This window comes from Lissotriton helveticus, chromosome 2_1 (genome assembly GCF_964261635.1).
Source record: "Lissotriton helveticus chromosome 2_1, aLisHel1.1, whole genome shotgun sequence".
Lineage (NCBI taxonomy): Eukaryota > Metazoa > Chordata > Amphibia > Caudata > Salamandridae > Lissotriton > Lissotriton helveticus.
In genome coordinates this window covers 1953905485-1953923423 of record NC_136059.1, presented here as the reverse complement: position 1 = coordinate 1953923423, position 17939 = coordinate 1953905485, and the positions used below count along the sequence as shown (strand labels likewise).

Genomic DNA, 17939 nt, shown 5'->3' with positions numbered 1-17939 from the left:
GTTGGTTGAATGGGGGTGACCCCTAATCAAGCAATAGCCACAATCCCTGTCAGGGTGAACCCCAAAGGTCACTAAATTAACCTGTCCCTAACAATTGGTAGCTTGGCATAAAAGCAGTCCAGGTTAACTTAGAGCAATGTGTAATATATTTATGCAGCACACAAACAGTAATGAAGTGAAAACACAATACAAGAAAAATCCTCTCACCAATTTAGAAAAATAGTCATTTTTAAATACATTTTTACACCTACACCCCCTAAAGTATTCCACTATCTCCTTTTCCTTCTTTGCTGGCTTTGACAGCCAGTGCCCTTCAAAGGTTTCTTGCACTTCAGAAGTCCCCATACTTCTAGAACTGCTATTTTCCCACATCCACATTGTATGCAGCAGTGTACCCTTTTTTCACAGTTAAACACCAAAACAAAAAAAAACAAGCAGTTAAACCTGAGGTATGGATTATTAAAGTGTAAGGTAAAAACTAGCTCCTAAAAGATCAAAGCAGCAAAAGCAGACATCAAGTCGGGCGAGACTGGGTCAAAGTCTAAAAATATGTCCAGCCATGATGGAGCGTGAGTCTGGTTCAAGAAGTGGATTGCGTCCGGTCGGCGCTTACCTACGGAGTTAGTAGAAATTTTAAAGCAAATATTCTGAGAAGGTAAAGTGTCTGAGGCAGGAGAGTCATCGTCTAGGAGCTAGTGGACAAAGTTGTGAAGATTTCTATGTTCAGACTTAGTCTCATTTTTGGAACCCCGCCCTGGTATGAGGCAGGAGGTTGTAGCTGACGAGTTCCAGGAGGCCAGATACCCCTTTGTTGAAGGACTGCTGAATGGGAATTGCTGCTGCGGAGAAGAACATGGCAGGAGCTACCGCAAAGTCAGGCCAATCGGCAGTCCACCTTGGTTGGATAAACGAGCAAGTAGTCCCAGTCTTCCCTCGGTTGAAGATTCCTTACTCCCTTGTCCTGGCTCCAAGCTGGCTGCAGAAACAATGCAGTGGTGACAGGTCCTTTGTGTGAAAGCAAAGCCTATTACGAGCACAGTCTCCTATTCAGTTACAAGTGAAGCTATACTCTGCCACCCCGCACCTTCTATCCTGCCAGCAGATGGCCAACACAGACACACCTAACCCCTCTATTGTATGACTGTCTGGGAGGAGTTCACATAGTCCAACTACATCCAATCATGTGAATTAGGACAGGCTGCATACACCAAATAGCGAAGGCAGGAAAATGTAAACTTTCTAGAAGTGTCATTTTTAAAAGTGTAACATCTGACTTTACCATTAAAGAGGATTTTTAATGACAATTTTATAGATACCAATAGTCAGTTACCAATCAAAAGTTAGCACTTTTAAATGTAATAAGGCAATCCAATTATATCCTATAAAACAGGTAGGCCTCACAGTACTGAAAAACGAATTTAGGAGGTTTTTACACAACCAGGACTTGTAAAGCATACATGTCCATACTTTTAATTGCAATGCACCCTGCACTGTGGGCTTCCTTGGGCCTACCTTAGGGGTAACTTGTATGCCATTAAAGATGTTTAAGGCTTTGTATTGTAAGACGTTTATATTGCCAAGTCGAATTGGCAGTTTAACACTGAATTCAGGCTTCAATGGCAGGCCTGGGACATTTTTTAAGGGGTTACATAAAGAGGGTGGCACAATAGTGCTGCAGGCCTACTAGAAGCATTTAATTTGCAGTACTTGGGTATATGGTATACCACTGTACAAGGGACTTATAAGTAAATTTAATATGCCAATCAGTTGTAAGCCAGTTTTGCCATATTGAAGGAAGTGATCATAAGCACTTTAGTATTTGTTAGCAGTAATAAAGCGCACCGAGTCCCAAGGCCAACAAAATAGAATTCAGCAAAAATAAAAGGGTTGTACGGAAAACGTTTGGGGTGACCCTGCAGAGAGAGCCAGGTCCAACAGCATTCACTATCAATCAATCAATCAGTACATTTATATAGCGCACTACTCACCCGTAGGGTCTCAAGGCGCTAGGAGGGGGGGTGCCGTTACTGCTCGAACAGCCAGGTCTTGAGCTTCTTCCTGAAGGTGAGGTGGTCCTGGGTCAGGCGAAGGTCGGTCGGGAGGGAGTTCCAGGTCTTGGCGGCTAGGTAGGAGAAGGACCTTCCTCCTGTTGTCGCTCTTCGGATGCGTGGGACCTCGGCGAGGGCGTGGCTGGTTGATCTGAGGTGGCGTTTGGGAGCGTAGAAGTTGATTCGGTTGTTGAGGTAGCTCGGGCCTTGGTCGTGCAGGGCTTTGTGTGCGTGGGTGAGGAGACGGAAGGTGATTCTTTTCCTGACGGGGAGCCAGTGCAGGTCTCTCAGATGTCCGGAGATGTGGCTGTTTAGTGGGAGGTCGAGGATGAGTCTGGCTGAGGCGTTCTGTATCCGCTGGAGTCTCTTCTGGAGCTTGGCGGTGGTTCCGGCGTAGAGGGCGTTGCCGTAGTCCAGTCGGCTGGTGACGAGGGCCTGGGTGACGGTCTTCCTGGTCTCGGTGGGGATCCACCAGAAGATCTTCCGTAGCATGCGTAGGATGTTGAAGCATGACGAGGAGACGGCGTTGACTTGTCTGGTCATGGAGAGGGAGGAGTCCAGGATGAAGCCCAGGTTGCGTGCGTGGTCCGTCGGTTTGGGTGCGGTGCCCAGGGCGGGGGGCCACCAGGAGTCGTCCCAGGCGGAGGGCGAGGAGCCCAGGATGAGGACCTCCGTCTTGTCTGAGTTCAGTTTCAGGCGGCTGCTAGTCATCCACTCGGCTACATCTCTCATCCCTTCGTGCAGGTTGGTTCTGGCGGCGGCGGGGTCGTTGGTCAGGGAGAGGATCAGCTGGGTGTCGTCGGCGTAGGAGATTATGTTGAGGTTGTGTTTGCGTGCGATGGCCGCGAGGGGACTCATGTAGACGTTGAAGAGGGTGGGGCTCAGCGAGGATCCTTGGGGGACGCCGCAGATGACTTTGGTGGCCTCTGATTTGTACGGTGGTAGGCGGACTCTTTGTGTTCTTCCGTCGAGGAAGGAGGTGATCCATTCCAGTGCCTTCTCCTGGATTCCGATGTTGCCGAGGCGCTGTACTAGGGTGCGGTGGCAGACAGTGTCGAACGCCGCGGAGAGGTCTAGGAGGATGAGGGCCGCTGTTTCTCTGTTGTCCATCAGGGTTCGGATGTCATCAGTGGCAGCGATGAGGGCGGTCTCTGTGCTGTGGTTGGCTCGGAAGCCAGACTGTGAGGGGTCGAGGGATCCATTCGTCTCGAGGAAGGCGGCCAGCTGTTTGTTGACGGTCTTTTCAATGACTTTGGCCGGGAACGGGAGGAGCGAGATGGGACGGTAATTCTTGAGTTCGGTGGGGTCCGCTGTAGGTTTCTTGAGTAGAGCGCTGAGTTCCGCGTGCTTCCAGCTCTCCGGGAAGGTGGCGGTGTCGAAGGAGGTGTTGATGATGTCCCGCAGGTGGGGTGCGATGACAGCGTCGGCCTTGTTGAAGGCGTGATGAGGGCAGGAGTCGGTTGGAGATCCGGAGTGGAAGGAGTTCATGGTGCGGATGGTGTCTTCGGTGCTGATCGGAGTCCAGGCGCGGAGGGTGGTGCTGGGTGGCGTTGCTGTGGTCGTGGCGTGCGTCGGTTGGATGCTGAAACTGTTGTGTATGTCCGCGATCTTGTTGTGGAAGAATGAGGCGAGGGAGTTGCAGAGGTCTTGCGACGGGGTGATGTCGTTGTTTCCGGCGTTGGGGTTGGAGAGCTCTTTCACGATGTTGAAGAGTTCCTTGCAGTTGTGTGCGTTGTTGTCTAGCCGGTCCTTGTAGGCATTTTTCTTGGTGGCGCGGATCAGTTGGTGGTGTTTCCGGGTGGCGCGCTTGAGGTTGGTCATGTTGTCCATTGTTGGTTCCCTTCTCCACGCTTTCTCGAGGGCTCGGCAGTTCTTCTTGGAGCTCTTGAGTTCGTCTGTGAACCATGGGGTTTTTCTGCTGCCGGGTCTGCTGGGCGGGGTCCTCAGAGGGGCGAGTTCGTCCGCGCAGTTGCTGATCCACTTGGTGAGGTTGTCGGCGGCCTGGCTGGGGTTCGCTGAGCCGGCGGGAGGGTGCTGGCTCAGGGAGGCGGTGAGCTGGTCGGCTGTGATCTTGTTCCAGCTTCTTCGGGCAACCTGTTGCTGGTGGTGGTGGATCGTCGTTCTTTTGAAGGTGAAGTGGACGCAGCTGTGGTCCGTCCAGTGGAGTCCTGTGGCGTGGCTGAAGGCGATGTCTTTGCTGGATGAGAAGACGGCGTCGAGAGTGTGTCCGGCGAGGTGGGTGGGGGTGGTCACCAGCTGCTTGAGTCCGAGGTTGTCGAGCAGGGTGGTGGTGTTGCGGTCGCTGTTGTTCTCCAGGTGGAAGTTGAGGTCCCCCAGGAGGATGTAGTCGGCGGAGGGGAGGGCATGCGGGCTGATGAAGTCGGCGATGTCCTCGCTGAATCGTGCGCGTGGTCCTGGGGGTCGGTAGATCAGGGTGCCTCTGAGGGTTGTCCTGGGGTCCGTGTGGATCTGGAAGTGCAGGTGTTCAGCGGTGGTTAGGGTGTCCTCGGTGTTGGTCGTGATGCGGATGGTGTCTCTGTGGATGATGGCGATGCCTCCTCCCGTCTGGTTGGCGGTGCGGTCCCTTCGTGTGATCTTGTAGCCCTCTGGGATGGCGATGGCGATGTCGGGCGCTGAGGAGGCGTTCATCCAGGTCTCAGTGCAATAGCATTTATTTTCTTTTGAAATGTACTTGCATGGTGAAGTGGCATGAATGCGCATGTTCAAAGGTGTGAGAAAGTCATCCTTTTTGCCCTGTCCGTCCCTATTTTTTGACTGATACTGGTGGTAACTGACTCTGACTGTGCACTGGGCTCTGCTAACCAGTATCAGAGTCAGTGCTCTGATTAAAAAGGTGTACGGTTTGTTTCCACACTATCTATTAGCTGATAACGAGTATCTGACATTTGTACATAAAAACCTTGCCAACTTCTTAGAACATAATGTGGGGACCGCCTCTCCTTGCATCGTATGGGACGCAACAAAGGTAAATTTGAGGGAGATTACCCCGCAGTTTATCCGGCAGCAAACTAAAGATAGGGAACGTATGACTAGAGCTGCTTGCCAAGCTCTTTCAACAATGGAATTTCTTCATGTGAATGCAATCCGACGAGGGGATCAAGATTAGGAGCAGTTATTTATCTTATTACTAGATACAGATCTTTCATTGAGTAGGACTGTTAAGGAAAAAAATCGCTGTGAGCTACAATAAGCAGCGTTCTCTGCAGTATACATACGGCAAAAGTATTGGGAGGGTGCTTATAAGTTAGCTGAAAACAGAGCTAAAAAACAAATAAAGGCTATCAAAGGGGAGAACGGTATATTATATCCTAACTCACAGGCTATAGTTGAACAGTTCTCTTTGTTTTACCAGAAACTCTGTGCACAACCTCTTCATTTAGATCAGGATGGGCTCCAGAATTTCTTAAATAAAAGCAATCTTCTGTCCTTGAGCAAAGATGATACAGCTCTACTCGATTTAGAGATTTCCGAGGATGAAATCGCTGAAGCCTTGTCTATGTTACCCTCTGGTGAAGCTGAGAGGGAGGACTCCATACCAGCTGAGTTCTATAAGACCTTCAAGAGGAATATCATCCCACTCTTGAGGGTAGTAATACAGGATATTGGGGCTAATGTTATGGCTCCTGGGTCATGGAATATGAAGAATATTGTTTTCATTTTAAAAAAACAGATTTCAAGATTTTTGCTAAAATCTTGGCTACTCAACTTGCACGTAGGATGATTGGATTAGTATGTAGACAGCAACATGGCTTTATTCAGGGAAAGGATACTATGGCTCATATCAACACTGCAACATTTGCTTTTGATCTGGCTAGGAAGACAGCAAGGCATATTAGGATGATCTTGCTGGACTCCAAAAAGGCATTTGATCGGGTGGCCTTGGTCTACCTGTGGGCAACCCTTTCATCATGTGGCCTGGGTGTTAATATATTAAATGGATACAAGCTTTGTACTATAACCCACAGGCAAAACTGCAGTATGCCACTTTAAATTTAGCTCCTTTTCCAATTCGATGTGGTACTATACAGGGATGCCCTCTTCCTCCTCTACTTTTTGCTTTATATATCGAGCCATTCATTCGGGTGCTGCATAAGAATGCTCAGATTTCACCTTTGACTTCAGGAACGTGTCAGCTGAAAGTTACCGCTTATGCCAACGATATAGCGGTTTTTACTACAGATCCTATATCAGCAATAGATGCTATAGAAAATGAAGCTAGTACATTTGGTTCATTCTCAGGATATAATTTAAATATCAGCAAGACACAAGTGCTTCTTAATTTTCAACCTGATATGCTGGTTCCGGGTGATTGCCCTACAGCTATCTATCTGGGCGGTTTGTATCTCCCCACAGATTGAACATATACTAACATTAACCTACGATCCATTGCTGCAAGCCATAACTAAAAAACTTCATAGTTGGCATAAATTGCCAATTGTCATAATGGGAAAATGCAACATTATAAAAATGAAAGTACTCCCAAAGTTTTTATAGCTATTTCGATCTATTCCCTTAAATGTCCCTAATTTTTTCCTGAGGAAGTTAGAGGGGGTTTTAAGTATCTTTAAATGGGGCTCTAAGAAGGCATGTTGAGCAATTGGACTTCTGAAAATCCCGTATAACTAAGGGGGGGCTAGATCTGCCCAATTATAAAATGTATTAATTGTCAGCATTTGCCGGCCATATTCATAGCCTCCTGACCTCAGACAAACAAGACTATTGCCATCGCCTTGTGTTAGGCAACAATAGTAGAATGTTCGTATACAGAACTAACAACCCTAATTACTTTAAGCAAGTTCGCTTTAAGACTATCAGGGATATAGTATACATATGGCACGAAATTATGCCTACATGCTCTCTGTCTCTGATGCATGAAAAGATTCAACTCTGGGACAACCCTCTGTTTCCGAACGTTTTTCAGGATCCAATTAGTAGACAGTGGGCCAGCTATGGGAGCGACTGTCTGGGGCACCTATATGATCACAATGGGTTCCGGTCATTTGAAAACGTACAACTTTCGTTTGAACTCCAACGCTTTAAATACTTGCAGCTCAGGCATTATTTCAAGAGATCTCAGGCTCTAAATATAGTGGCGAACTCTGACATTTGGACATGCCTGCATGGAGATATACGGAAATCAGTGTTTAGCACCATGCTCCGATGCTTGTGTAAGTATAAGATGGATGGCTGTGATCATCTGGCGGTAAAATGGAGCAAGATTCTCAGCTCAGACATTGCTCCCACAGCAGTTACTTGTGCATTGGAAACTCTTGACAGATCAATACATTCTGTTAATTTAAAGGTGGAACAGTTTCGCACGATTTACATGCTGTATTATACTCCAGAAAGGATTGCTAGCTGGGCCCAAAAAAGGGAAAGTTGGGGTGGAGATCAGGACAGGTGCCCAAAATGTGGCTTGTATGCTGCTAAAATAGTTCACATGCTTGCTACTTGTCCCAAGCTGGAGACTTTCTGGCACCAGATAAAGTATAACCTGAATTTACGTCTGGAGTTAGATTATGCTCCAACAATTATGGAAATCATGTTAGGATTTAAAGAGGCGATCCGGGGCCTGAGGTCCCTGTTCTCAGTCATTCTTGTGTCCGCGCGGCATGCCATAGCCTGGGCTTGGATTGCGTCAAAACCTCCTTGTATGACAGACTGGTGGGCGATTGTGAGGGAAACACATGAAAGGGAGAGGGCCCTGGCTAAAGCCAGAGGGATTTGGTCTCTGAAGATATTCGATTCTATATGGGGTAGATTTATACTTGTGCACGATTTCTAGGGGGGGGGGCTGGGAGAATACAGATCAGGATTAGTAGAAATGTGTAGATGTTGATATTAAGATTGTACTAGTAGTACTATTATTATTTTTCTTTATGTAAACTATGTTACCCACATGTATCATGTTTAATTATTATATTCGCTGTGATGCCACATGACATTGGCCTGAATACAATGTTCTGCCCCCCTTTTCACAATTAAAAAATAGTTGAGAAAAAATTAAAAAAGGTATATGGTAATTAGATATAATTACAATTAGCAATGACCGACCCTTGTAAGTTCCTAGCATATAATACGGCAGGGGGGATTCAAACTACCTATAAGTCCCTGGTATATAATAGGGCAGGAAGGTTTAGAGGCCCGGTAGAGTTCCTGCACTGGAATGTGCACTGTTGCGTTGCCTGTTGTCATTTGTAAAGGTAGTCATACTTTGCAGACTGTCTTTAAAAGTAAACTATATGCAAATTCGACTTTGGAATTAAATTTACTTCAAAAGGGATAATCTACCTTATTTCTACATACGTCACCCCTAAGGTCCCCCCTATATGGCCCAGGAGTGGTGTGCCTTGTAACTATAAGCAGGGACATTATCAAAGAAGTTTAATAAGCCCTGTTGAGGTTAAAAAAACTGCCACTTTAGTTTTTCCCCATCGGATATAATTGCTCCATAGGCTAACATTGATATATTTTATTTAAGTATAAATATTGCTAGGAAGAAACTAACATTTTCATTCAATAACTTAAAAGATTGTCAGTGATAAATCCAACAACTTGCCACTGTTGAATTTATTACACCTTGTACCGAAAATAAGTTCTGTGAGCCAAAATCCAGCCTTTTAGTAACCTCTCCCATTTGGTTCCCCTTAACAGGTTTAGCCAAGCTGCTTTGATGAGGTGATAAGTGGCCTGCATAGACCAGAGGTTATCTGAAGCGGGGAGCTCTGCAGCTGCAGAGAACAGGTCTGAAAGGGGACTGGGTAGATCAAACTGGGCTTTAAAGAGAGTGGGCAGGATGGAATTCCAGGCCTACCCCCTCTTTCTGTACCCACCCCCAGCCAGATGGCAAGCCCAGGAATGGAATTTGCAGAAGGTCTTGAAGGAGAGTGTTGATGGAAATGAGCCACACCAGTAGGTTGGTTTAGCCAGGTCTTACTTTCCAGGAGAGGAATTCTCTGTCTTGAATTTTAAGGTTTAGTACATTTTTAGACAAGAATATGCCACACTTTGGAGGAAGCTGTTGTGCTTTTGAGTGGCACCCTGCACCTCATTGGACAGGGGCTTCCTCCTGCTTGTTGCCCCAAATCATTGAATAAATATGTGAGAGCTGCATAGCAACTCGTATCTGTGGCCTGAAATTGCAAGGAGAAGGACTGCTGTGCTGAAACCCTGATCTGTACCCCAAAGGATTGCAATCTGAAGGATTGTGCTTGCTGCACACTAGGAACTACAGCCCTGAGGACTTTGCCTTGCTTCAAAAAGGATTAAGGAGTGGACTCTCTGAAAGCAACAGAATAACAGAGCTTTCCTGCAACATCTTCTTCAAGAAGTCTCCAGCCTGGAGTGCGTCCAATGGACTTTAAAGGATTTGGCCAGGAGTATTGTGGACATTGTAGCCCTAAAATTCCAAGTACCGTCTCAGAGCTTCTAGACCCTTTGATTTGTGTTTTGGACACTTTAAATCCTCAAGTGGAACTTCAGGATGAAGTTCCAGAAGTTTTGGAGCAACTTTAGAAAAAAGCTCCATAATTGGACCGACCCAACATCGAGAGTCAAGCTGGCTACCTTCAGCTGCGACCCGGCCTGGATTTCAGGTTCGACCTGCTGAAAACCATAGAGCTTAAGACTTCCAGGAGTTGACAGGGTGCTCCCTCTGAACCAAGCCAGCGAATCTGCTGCGAATCCGGCATGACAAAATGCCTTGCCCGCCCACTAGAGAAAATCCTCCAGAAAAGTTTCTAAGAGTGAAGGTAAAAGTCGGACCGGGGCCTCCTTCTTAGTGTATCCGACCAGGGCTTCATCGCGTTCAGCCTCATACTTTGACTTTGTCCTAGTCAAGTTTGATCAGAGATCCCAAGTTAGCACTATATGTTTTTAAGCACTAGAAACTGTTTAATCTTAAAAAATTAATATCACTGGTTCCCTATATTGGATTCTTGTTGTTTTAGTGTCATTTTAAAGATATCAATATTTCCTATTTTTATAAATTGGTGTGGGATTTTTGTGTTGTGTCTTACTTATTGAATGTATTGGTGTTTTTAAATGCTTTACATACCTGTCTCCCGAGTTAAGCCGGCCTGCTGCAGCCAGCTACTAAGGGTTAAATCAGGGGTGAATGTATTGAGACTTTGACTGAACCATATATTGTGTTGGTGACCTTATTGCTAGTGGGAGGTGCATACTTAGCCCTACTAATAATCCACCTTCCAACAAAAGGTGACCTAGCTTGTGCAGTTGTTCCACAGTTTTGTGCTATGAATGCAGCACATGCTTAGGTGCTGTACTCTGTCTAGATTTCCCTCATATTTGGACAAGCAGATTGTGTTGAATTTACAGATTCCTTGTAATTTTATGACTGGAATGGATGGACATTGTCTGTGTTGTTCATTTTCTGTGCCATTTGCGTTTAGTGCTGCGAAAGCTGTTGTTTCTAAGGGGAAAATATATGTGCACAGGACCAAGGGAGTTGCAATTTTTTCTACATCTGATGTGCAATGTACATTGGTCTTGTGGGGCCAAGTTTAAAGAGGTGCAGGGCTGAGTGCATCTTGTATTTACAGGGCCATTTTAACTATGCATGCAGTAGCCCAGGCAGTTATGTGCATTGCTGCACCAACCTGCGTGCAGCTAAGGGTGGTCTGTACACCATGCATCATAATTTGTGGTTATTGTTTTTGCTATGTATACTCATGCACCACAGTTGGTGGGTAGGATGCCAGGGGCCACGCTAGGTGGTCAGTCTGCTTGTTGTGCCCTGACATGTTGGTTGGTATTCCACACAACGATTAGAGTGTCCTGGTGTCTACTTTTACCCAGTTTATTTGGCTGTGGGCCACATGCTGGATATTAGGTGAACATATTTTCCTGTAAAATTTTGTGAATCTTTTCAGATATAAAGTGTTTTCTATTGTGTTGCCCTTTTATGTGCTGAGTAGTGGATTGAGTACAAACAACACTTCCTTTGGAAGTTTCGTTTTTGGTTTATGTAGGATTTGACTTGGTTGTGATCTTTTTATTGTTCAATAAAAAAGGGAGTCTTTTTCTGTCCGAGATGTTCTCTCGCATCATCATGCGTCCTTTTGCAGAGGTGCTTCTACCAAGTATTTTGAACTATGTGATACTGTTTGCGTTCTGCAAGTGTTCTGTGTGTATGTCTTTTGGGGGTGTTAGTGTTGATCCCAGGGTTGGCCAAAATGGTAGGTAGGGTATCACCTGTGTGACAGCCTAAAGTAAAGTCTTCACTCAATATATTCTCCTCCGCACTGCGTGTTCGTCTTCCAAATATAAAGGCATATTGCTGAGTGATTTAGAGCCCACACTGTTTTTGCCAGCCTAATTGTTTGCTGTTTGGCTAGTTTCTACTGCCATTAGGAAATTCATTGGATTAGTCTCTTTTTGCCTTGGAAGGCATCCCTTCTCTGTTTCTGGCCCTCTACAACTCATCTAGGTAATTTTAAAACATGAAAGAAGAATTAGAGTAATTACTTTCCTTAAACACTTTTTGAAGAGCACATTGTCTCTCTGTTGTATCTGCAGTGTATCTGCTTCAATTGAACTTGCTTATCATAGGGTACTAGAATTGAATACTAAATAATTATGGTCAAGGTGATACATTTATTCTAGAGACTGTCAAGTGGTGCTACTGCATGTACCTCTAAAGCGCTTCATGCAACTATTGGTGAATGACTAGCTGTTCTAGAGGGACAGTATTTACTTAAGGAATTCTTTAGCTGTGCAGTGGAATGAAGAAGTATTTACCTGTCACAGGCTGGCTGTACCCAGCACTCACTGAGCTGAACCAAGCCATTGATCCACAGTCAGCATTGATGCACTCCAGTCTCAACAGTCTGCCATTCATAAAGCGTGCTTCCATTGGTCTGTTTTATAAAAGTGTACAGGAAAAGGCCAATTAATGGCTCGAACGTTCAGAGCGACTGTACAAGGATTTCTTATTTAAAAAAATATCTGAACAGGTTAATAAAATTCAAACACTTCGACACAGTGTTTCGTTGAAACTTTACTACTTGATAGTGTGGTTCAAAGTCACAAAGATCTTGCAGTCCTGAAACTGAGGATACATCGTGGTTGTCCAAACAAAGGAGGGTTTTCATAGCTGTAATTTGTAACTTTAATTTGCGTTACTCTGTTAATCGTATCATTAGTTGTGCTCTGAAAGGATTAGGTATAAAAGTGGCGAGACTGATAGTTGCAGAATTTGAAGTCTCATTTAATTCTGCAGGGTGCAGGACAGGTAGTGTAATCTTTCTCAAGCGGCACTTTGATCTGGCACCTTGATATTACTTGCCCATTCAACGCTCGTTTTTTTGGTTCAACATTTTACAAATACAGCTTTTATAATAAAAAGTTTGGAAATACTGCGGCATATTGTATTAAAAATATAAAAAATAGTTGTGAAAAGGTTAGATGTGTTCGCTAAAATCTTTAAAACACATCAAAGTACAAAAGTACAAACTGCAAACCTTTTATTGATTTTTAACAAGTGATTTTACCAAACCCCATAACATCATGAAATATTCATAAGAACAATAATTTCAGTAGTAGACAGACAAAGTATCCTTTTATACAGAGTTACAATATATGAAAAGTGCAGTACCCTCAAAACGTGTAGATAATACAAGTTCTAAAACTTTTTTTGTTTTTTCTGAAGGTAGACCTATTTATTTTGTAACTGAAAATTTTAAAAATGTTGGAATTCCTTAAACAATTGCCTAATATATCAAACTTTAATGTGGTAGTTAACATTCTGCTCCTGTGCTAGCATATTTAAACAAACTGGTGTTGTTTACATTTCTTTTCATCTAGGCATTCTCAAACATCTGATTTTAGTTACAAAAGTTGTATAATATGGTAGTTGATATTTACATGTTTAAAATTTGAGTATTAATAAATGGAATAGTTTGTCGATTTTCAATAGAAACCATAAAGGCAATCCAAACTTACTATATAAAAAAATAATATAAAAATGAAATAAACATAAAATATACATTAACCTTTACACATCTATCCTCTCATGGGTCTTGGTTACACGAGACAAAAAGCAGCTAACAGCAAAATATATGGAGTACTAAGGAGCTGTACAAAGAGTGAAGCTGGCCTGCTCTGAACGAAATTAGCTTGTTTTAAGGATGGGTGCAAGAAACGGCCAATGGGCAATTGAAAGTTTACAAGAAAACAGTGCATAGTGCTTTTCAAAGAAACATTACCAGATGGCAAAACATTGTCATTCTGTGCCTTTCAACCCTTGGAAATGTTAAATGTTGAATAAGCCCCATCCTAAAATTAGTTAACTGATAACGATCCTAATTCTCATGCACAGTTTGCAGGTAGGGCTCCAGTAAAAGATGTTTTCAAAATGTAAAATGTTGGAAATGTTTGTTTATTAACCTTAACATCTAAAAACTTAAAAAGTATCTAAAACAACTGCTCAGTCGTTTTAAAAGCAGTTTTTATATTTCTAAATATTTAAGTTAATAATCTGTCTTTAGAACAATATTTTTAAATCCACCAGCGATTTTTGAATGAAACAAAAAAATGCAACGTATTAATGGGTAAGTTACAATAGGGCATTCAAATGGAAAGGTGATTAAACAGATCTGCCTTTTATCTCTTCCGATGACTGCAATGGTGGCAGAACCAGTGGCAGCCATTATAAAACCAAATGAAGACGTAAAGATAATGGAAATATTTTAAGAGGAACATAAACTCATCCTTTTCTGACAAATTCAAGCTTTTTATAGGGTTTCTTTGACACCTGTGATCACAAAATAGAATGTGTCTCTGAAGTTTCTCGTTTCAAGATCGACACTCAAGTTTTACATACTAGACCACTCCATTCAGAGCAGAAGGAAGTAATAAGGGGTTTGTGATTGCTTTTCTGGATTGGCAGGCACTAAGATATTTGGACATTGTCAGGTGGAAACATTGTACAGGGCCAATTATACTAAGTCGATCAAGGAAATCGCAACTCAGCTGGGTAGATAAAAAAAAAAGTCAAGTTCATTTTGTAGCTTGGCATGGTAACAGTAATGAAGATGGTTGTATCGCCCAAGTTGTTGTACCTGTTTCAGTCTCTACTATTAAAATTGATACAACATGATGTTCAGAGATGACAATTGAAAAGTGTTAACTTCATATGGGGAGGAAAAAATAAAAAATGAATATGAAAAGCTGAAGGCTCCTAAGATGGAAAGCAGGTTGGAATATCCGTATGTGGGTGATCAATGACTGGGGCTTCCTTTCAGATGAGCGGACAGTAATGAGCTACCCCTTGTAGATGACTAAAAATCAAAGGCCTGCAGCGCTACATTTAGATCTGATTGTTCCTTTTCCTCAAATAGTGGCACAGGGACGTATTTTTTAACACTGACAAAATCCCGACCGTTTCTTGCAGATTGTGGCACAGGGACGTATTTTTCAACAATGACAAAATCCCGACCATTTCTTGCAGATCCACATGAGCTCTGACTACTTATCGGAATTACATTGGTTGACATTCAAGAAGTGGAGGGAGGCGGGGTGGAGACACCTTCGGCATGGGTGTGGTCAAAACATTTTTGCATGAAAACATGACTTTGAAGTAACAGAATGGCAAAGCCTACATTACTTTCACGTCCCATATTGAATTATGGCTCCTGCAACGAAAGCAGGTTCAATAGGTACCTCCCTTTCCTTTGAGAAACACTTGCGTTTTACAGACACAAGGGATCTTATTTCATTGATATGCTCCCAACCCTTCTTGACAAATGGCACTCATGCACATACATATAATTAGGTGTGCAAAGTGGATCTGTCACAGCAAAGGGAAAACCTACTCAGCAGAATCTTTCTTTCCAATGTGTGTGCCTATGGATGTGAAACTTAAACTCCGCTAAAGATGGTATTACACCTTGTTTAGAAGGAAGAATATAACCCCTGCAGCGTCTCACCAATGCTGGAGAAAAGTTAGTGAAAAAGCCCAGCAACAGCTCTCAAATGCTGGAGGGAAGTTAGTGAGAAAGGTGATTTGCTGCATATGCGGTTGGAGCAATACAGATTGGTGTCTCTTAGGACGGTGGGTGCCATCTCGTTGTGGTTTTGGGTCAAATAGCACCAGAAAGACCTTCTATAATCTTACCAAGAAGAAACAATACACAGGACATATTTTTACTGCTCTGTTTGGAAGTCCACATCCAGTTGGTAGTATAGAGACATTTTGGAAACTCTTAGTCTGTTCTTGGAATACATAGCTGAAGATGTATCTCTTAGGGATTGTGAGGCTAGATGACAACCAGGATGTTTCTGATTGAGATTATAAGATTGGTTGCAAGTGGGTTGTGTGTGTGAGAATTTCAGAATTTTTCCAGTGGATGACAAGTGACAGTAACTGTGGTTTGACTAAATATAGTCCTAGAATTTTCAAGTATTGTGCAAATGTAACATGAAATAGTGATAATCAAGCCTATTCAAATACATTCCTCATGCTTAAACATTTTAATTTGAGCATAGTTACTAGGTGCTTCTAAAACCTAGAGTTGCTGGATAGTTATTGACTGCAAGAACTCTTTGCAGCCTAATGTTTATGATTTACTCAGAGTGTTCACCAAGCTCTTGGGCTCAGCCATGTTTAATGTTTATCCTAACACTGTTCAACGAGTTCTCTCAATGAAGTCTGTTTAGTGTTTATATTTACAGTTTGCAACAATTCCTTTGACCAAGTCATATGAAACCTCCTGTGTCAAACCATAGGCTAGAATGAGGTTCACAACCTGCATACTGGACGAGAAGGGTATGACTTCTGCACCTATTCCAGTCGATAGTTGCTGTGTATCGGGTGGTCTTCATAGGCGACTTCCCTGCTATGCGTTTATTCACAGCTTGTGACCAAATTAGCAGGCTTGCTATCCAGACTGAACACTAAGATTCTGTTGTAATGAAAAGAGGTATGCCACGGTGACCCACCTTAAAAACACAGAAATAAAGAAGCTTATTTGCTAATCTGCAAGAACTAGAATAACACAAAGAGGGTGTTAGAACTATAAAATGCAATAAGTATGTTAGAATTATTTTTCTGTTGTTCCATTAATTATAACCAGCTTCTCTACATTACTGTTTGTTTTATTTGTGGTTACAATTCATATTATAGTTCCGGGATACTCTTTGAGTAGCCGTGCGTTCTGTAAGTTTGGATGTTCACTCGTTCATATTACCTGCGGTAGATTAGAAAAACATTTCTGTTTCCTAGTGCTTTTTGAATGTTGTATTCCCTTACAAAAGAGAGTTTGAGTGTCTACTAATTGTCTCTTACCCATTGTATTGGACTGATAGTTATAGAAACACTTTTTACGCAAACTTTGCTCAGTGGGTTGTGAATTGTTTCAATCAATCAATCAATCACAGCATTTATATAGCGCACTACTCACCCGGGGGGTCTCAAGGCGCTAGGGGAGGGGGGGTCCGCTACTGCTAGAACAGCCAGGTCTTGAGCTGCTTCCTGAAGGCGAGGTGGTCCTGGGTCAGGCGGAGGTGGGTCGGGAGGGAGTTCCAAGTCTTGGCGGCCAGGTAGGAGAAGGACCTTCCCCCTCTGGTGGCTCTTCGGACGCGGGGGACGGCGGCGAGGGCGTGGCCGGTCGATCGAAGCTGGCGTGTGGGAGCGTAGAAGTTGAGGCGGCTGTTGAGGTATCCGGGGCCTTGGTTGTGTAGGGCTTTGTGTGCGTGGGTGAGGAGACGGAAGGTGATTCTCTTGTTGACCGGGAGCCAGTGCAGGTCTCTCAGGTGTCCGGAGATGTGGCTGCGACGGGGGATGTCCAAGATGAGTCGTGCTGAGGCGTTCTGGATCCGCTGGAGTCTCTTCTGGAGTTTGGCGGTGGTACCGGCGTAGAGGGAGTTGCCGTAGTCCAGACGGCTGGTGACGAGGGCCTGGGTGACCGTCTTCCTGGTCTCGGTGGGTATCCACCGGAAGATCTTACGTAGCATGCGCAGGATGTTGAAGGATGACGAGGAGACGGCGTTGATTTGTCTGGTCATGGAGAGGGAGGAGTCCAGGATGAAGCCCAGGTTGCGTGCGTGGTCTGTTGGTTTGGGTGCGCTGCCCAGGGCGGGGGGCCACCAGGAGTCATCCCAGGTGGAGGGTGAAGATCCCAGGATTCCGTCTTGTCCGAGTTCAGTTTCAGGCGACTGTTCATCATCCACTTGGCTACGTCTGTCATCCCTTCGTGAAGGTTGGCTCTGGCGGCGGTGGGGTCGTTGGTGAGGGAGAGGATCAGCTGGGTGTCGTCGGCGTAGGAGATGATGTTGAGGTTGTGTTGGCGTGCGATGGCTGCGAGGGGGCTCATGTAGACGTTGAAGAGGGTTGGGCTGAGCAAGGAGCCTTGAGGAACGCCGCAGATGACTTCGGTGGCTTCTGACCTGAACGGGGGGAGGCGGACTCTCTGTGTCCTTCCGGCGAGGAAGGAGATGATCCATTCCAGGGCCTTCTCCTGGATTCCGACGTTGCTGAGGCGCTGCACTAGGGTGCGGTGGCAGACAGTGTCGAAAGCCGCGGAGAGGTCTAGGAGGATGAGGGCCGCTGTTTCTCCGTTGTCGAGCAGGGCTCGGACGTCATCGGTGGCTGCGATCAGGGCAGTCTCGGTGCTGTGGTTGGCCCGGAATCCAGACTGCGAGAGGTCGAGGGATCCGTTCGTCTCGAGGAAGGCGGCCAGCTGCTTGTTGACGGTCTTCTCGATGACTTTTGCAGGAAATGGGAGCAGCGAGATGGGGCGGTAGTTCTTGAGGTCGGTGGGGTCGGCTGATGGTTTCTTCAGTAGAGCGCTGAGTTTGGCGTGTAATCCAACTGGGTTTCTGATTCTGTTGACACATTGACTAAGGGGATGG

General features: G+C 44.7%; 1 protein-coding gene across 2 annotated transcripts in view; it reads left to right on the top strand.

The window, feature by feature from the left end:
- Positions 1-17939, top strand: part of SLC10A7 (solute carrier family 10 member 7) — a 757514-nt gene that overhangs the window by 72766 nt on the left and 666809 nt on the right. The window lies entirely within an intron of this gene.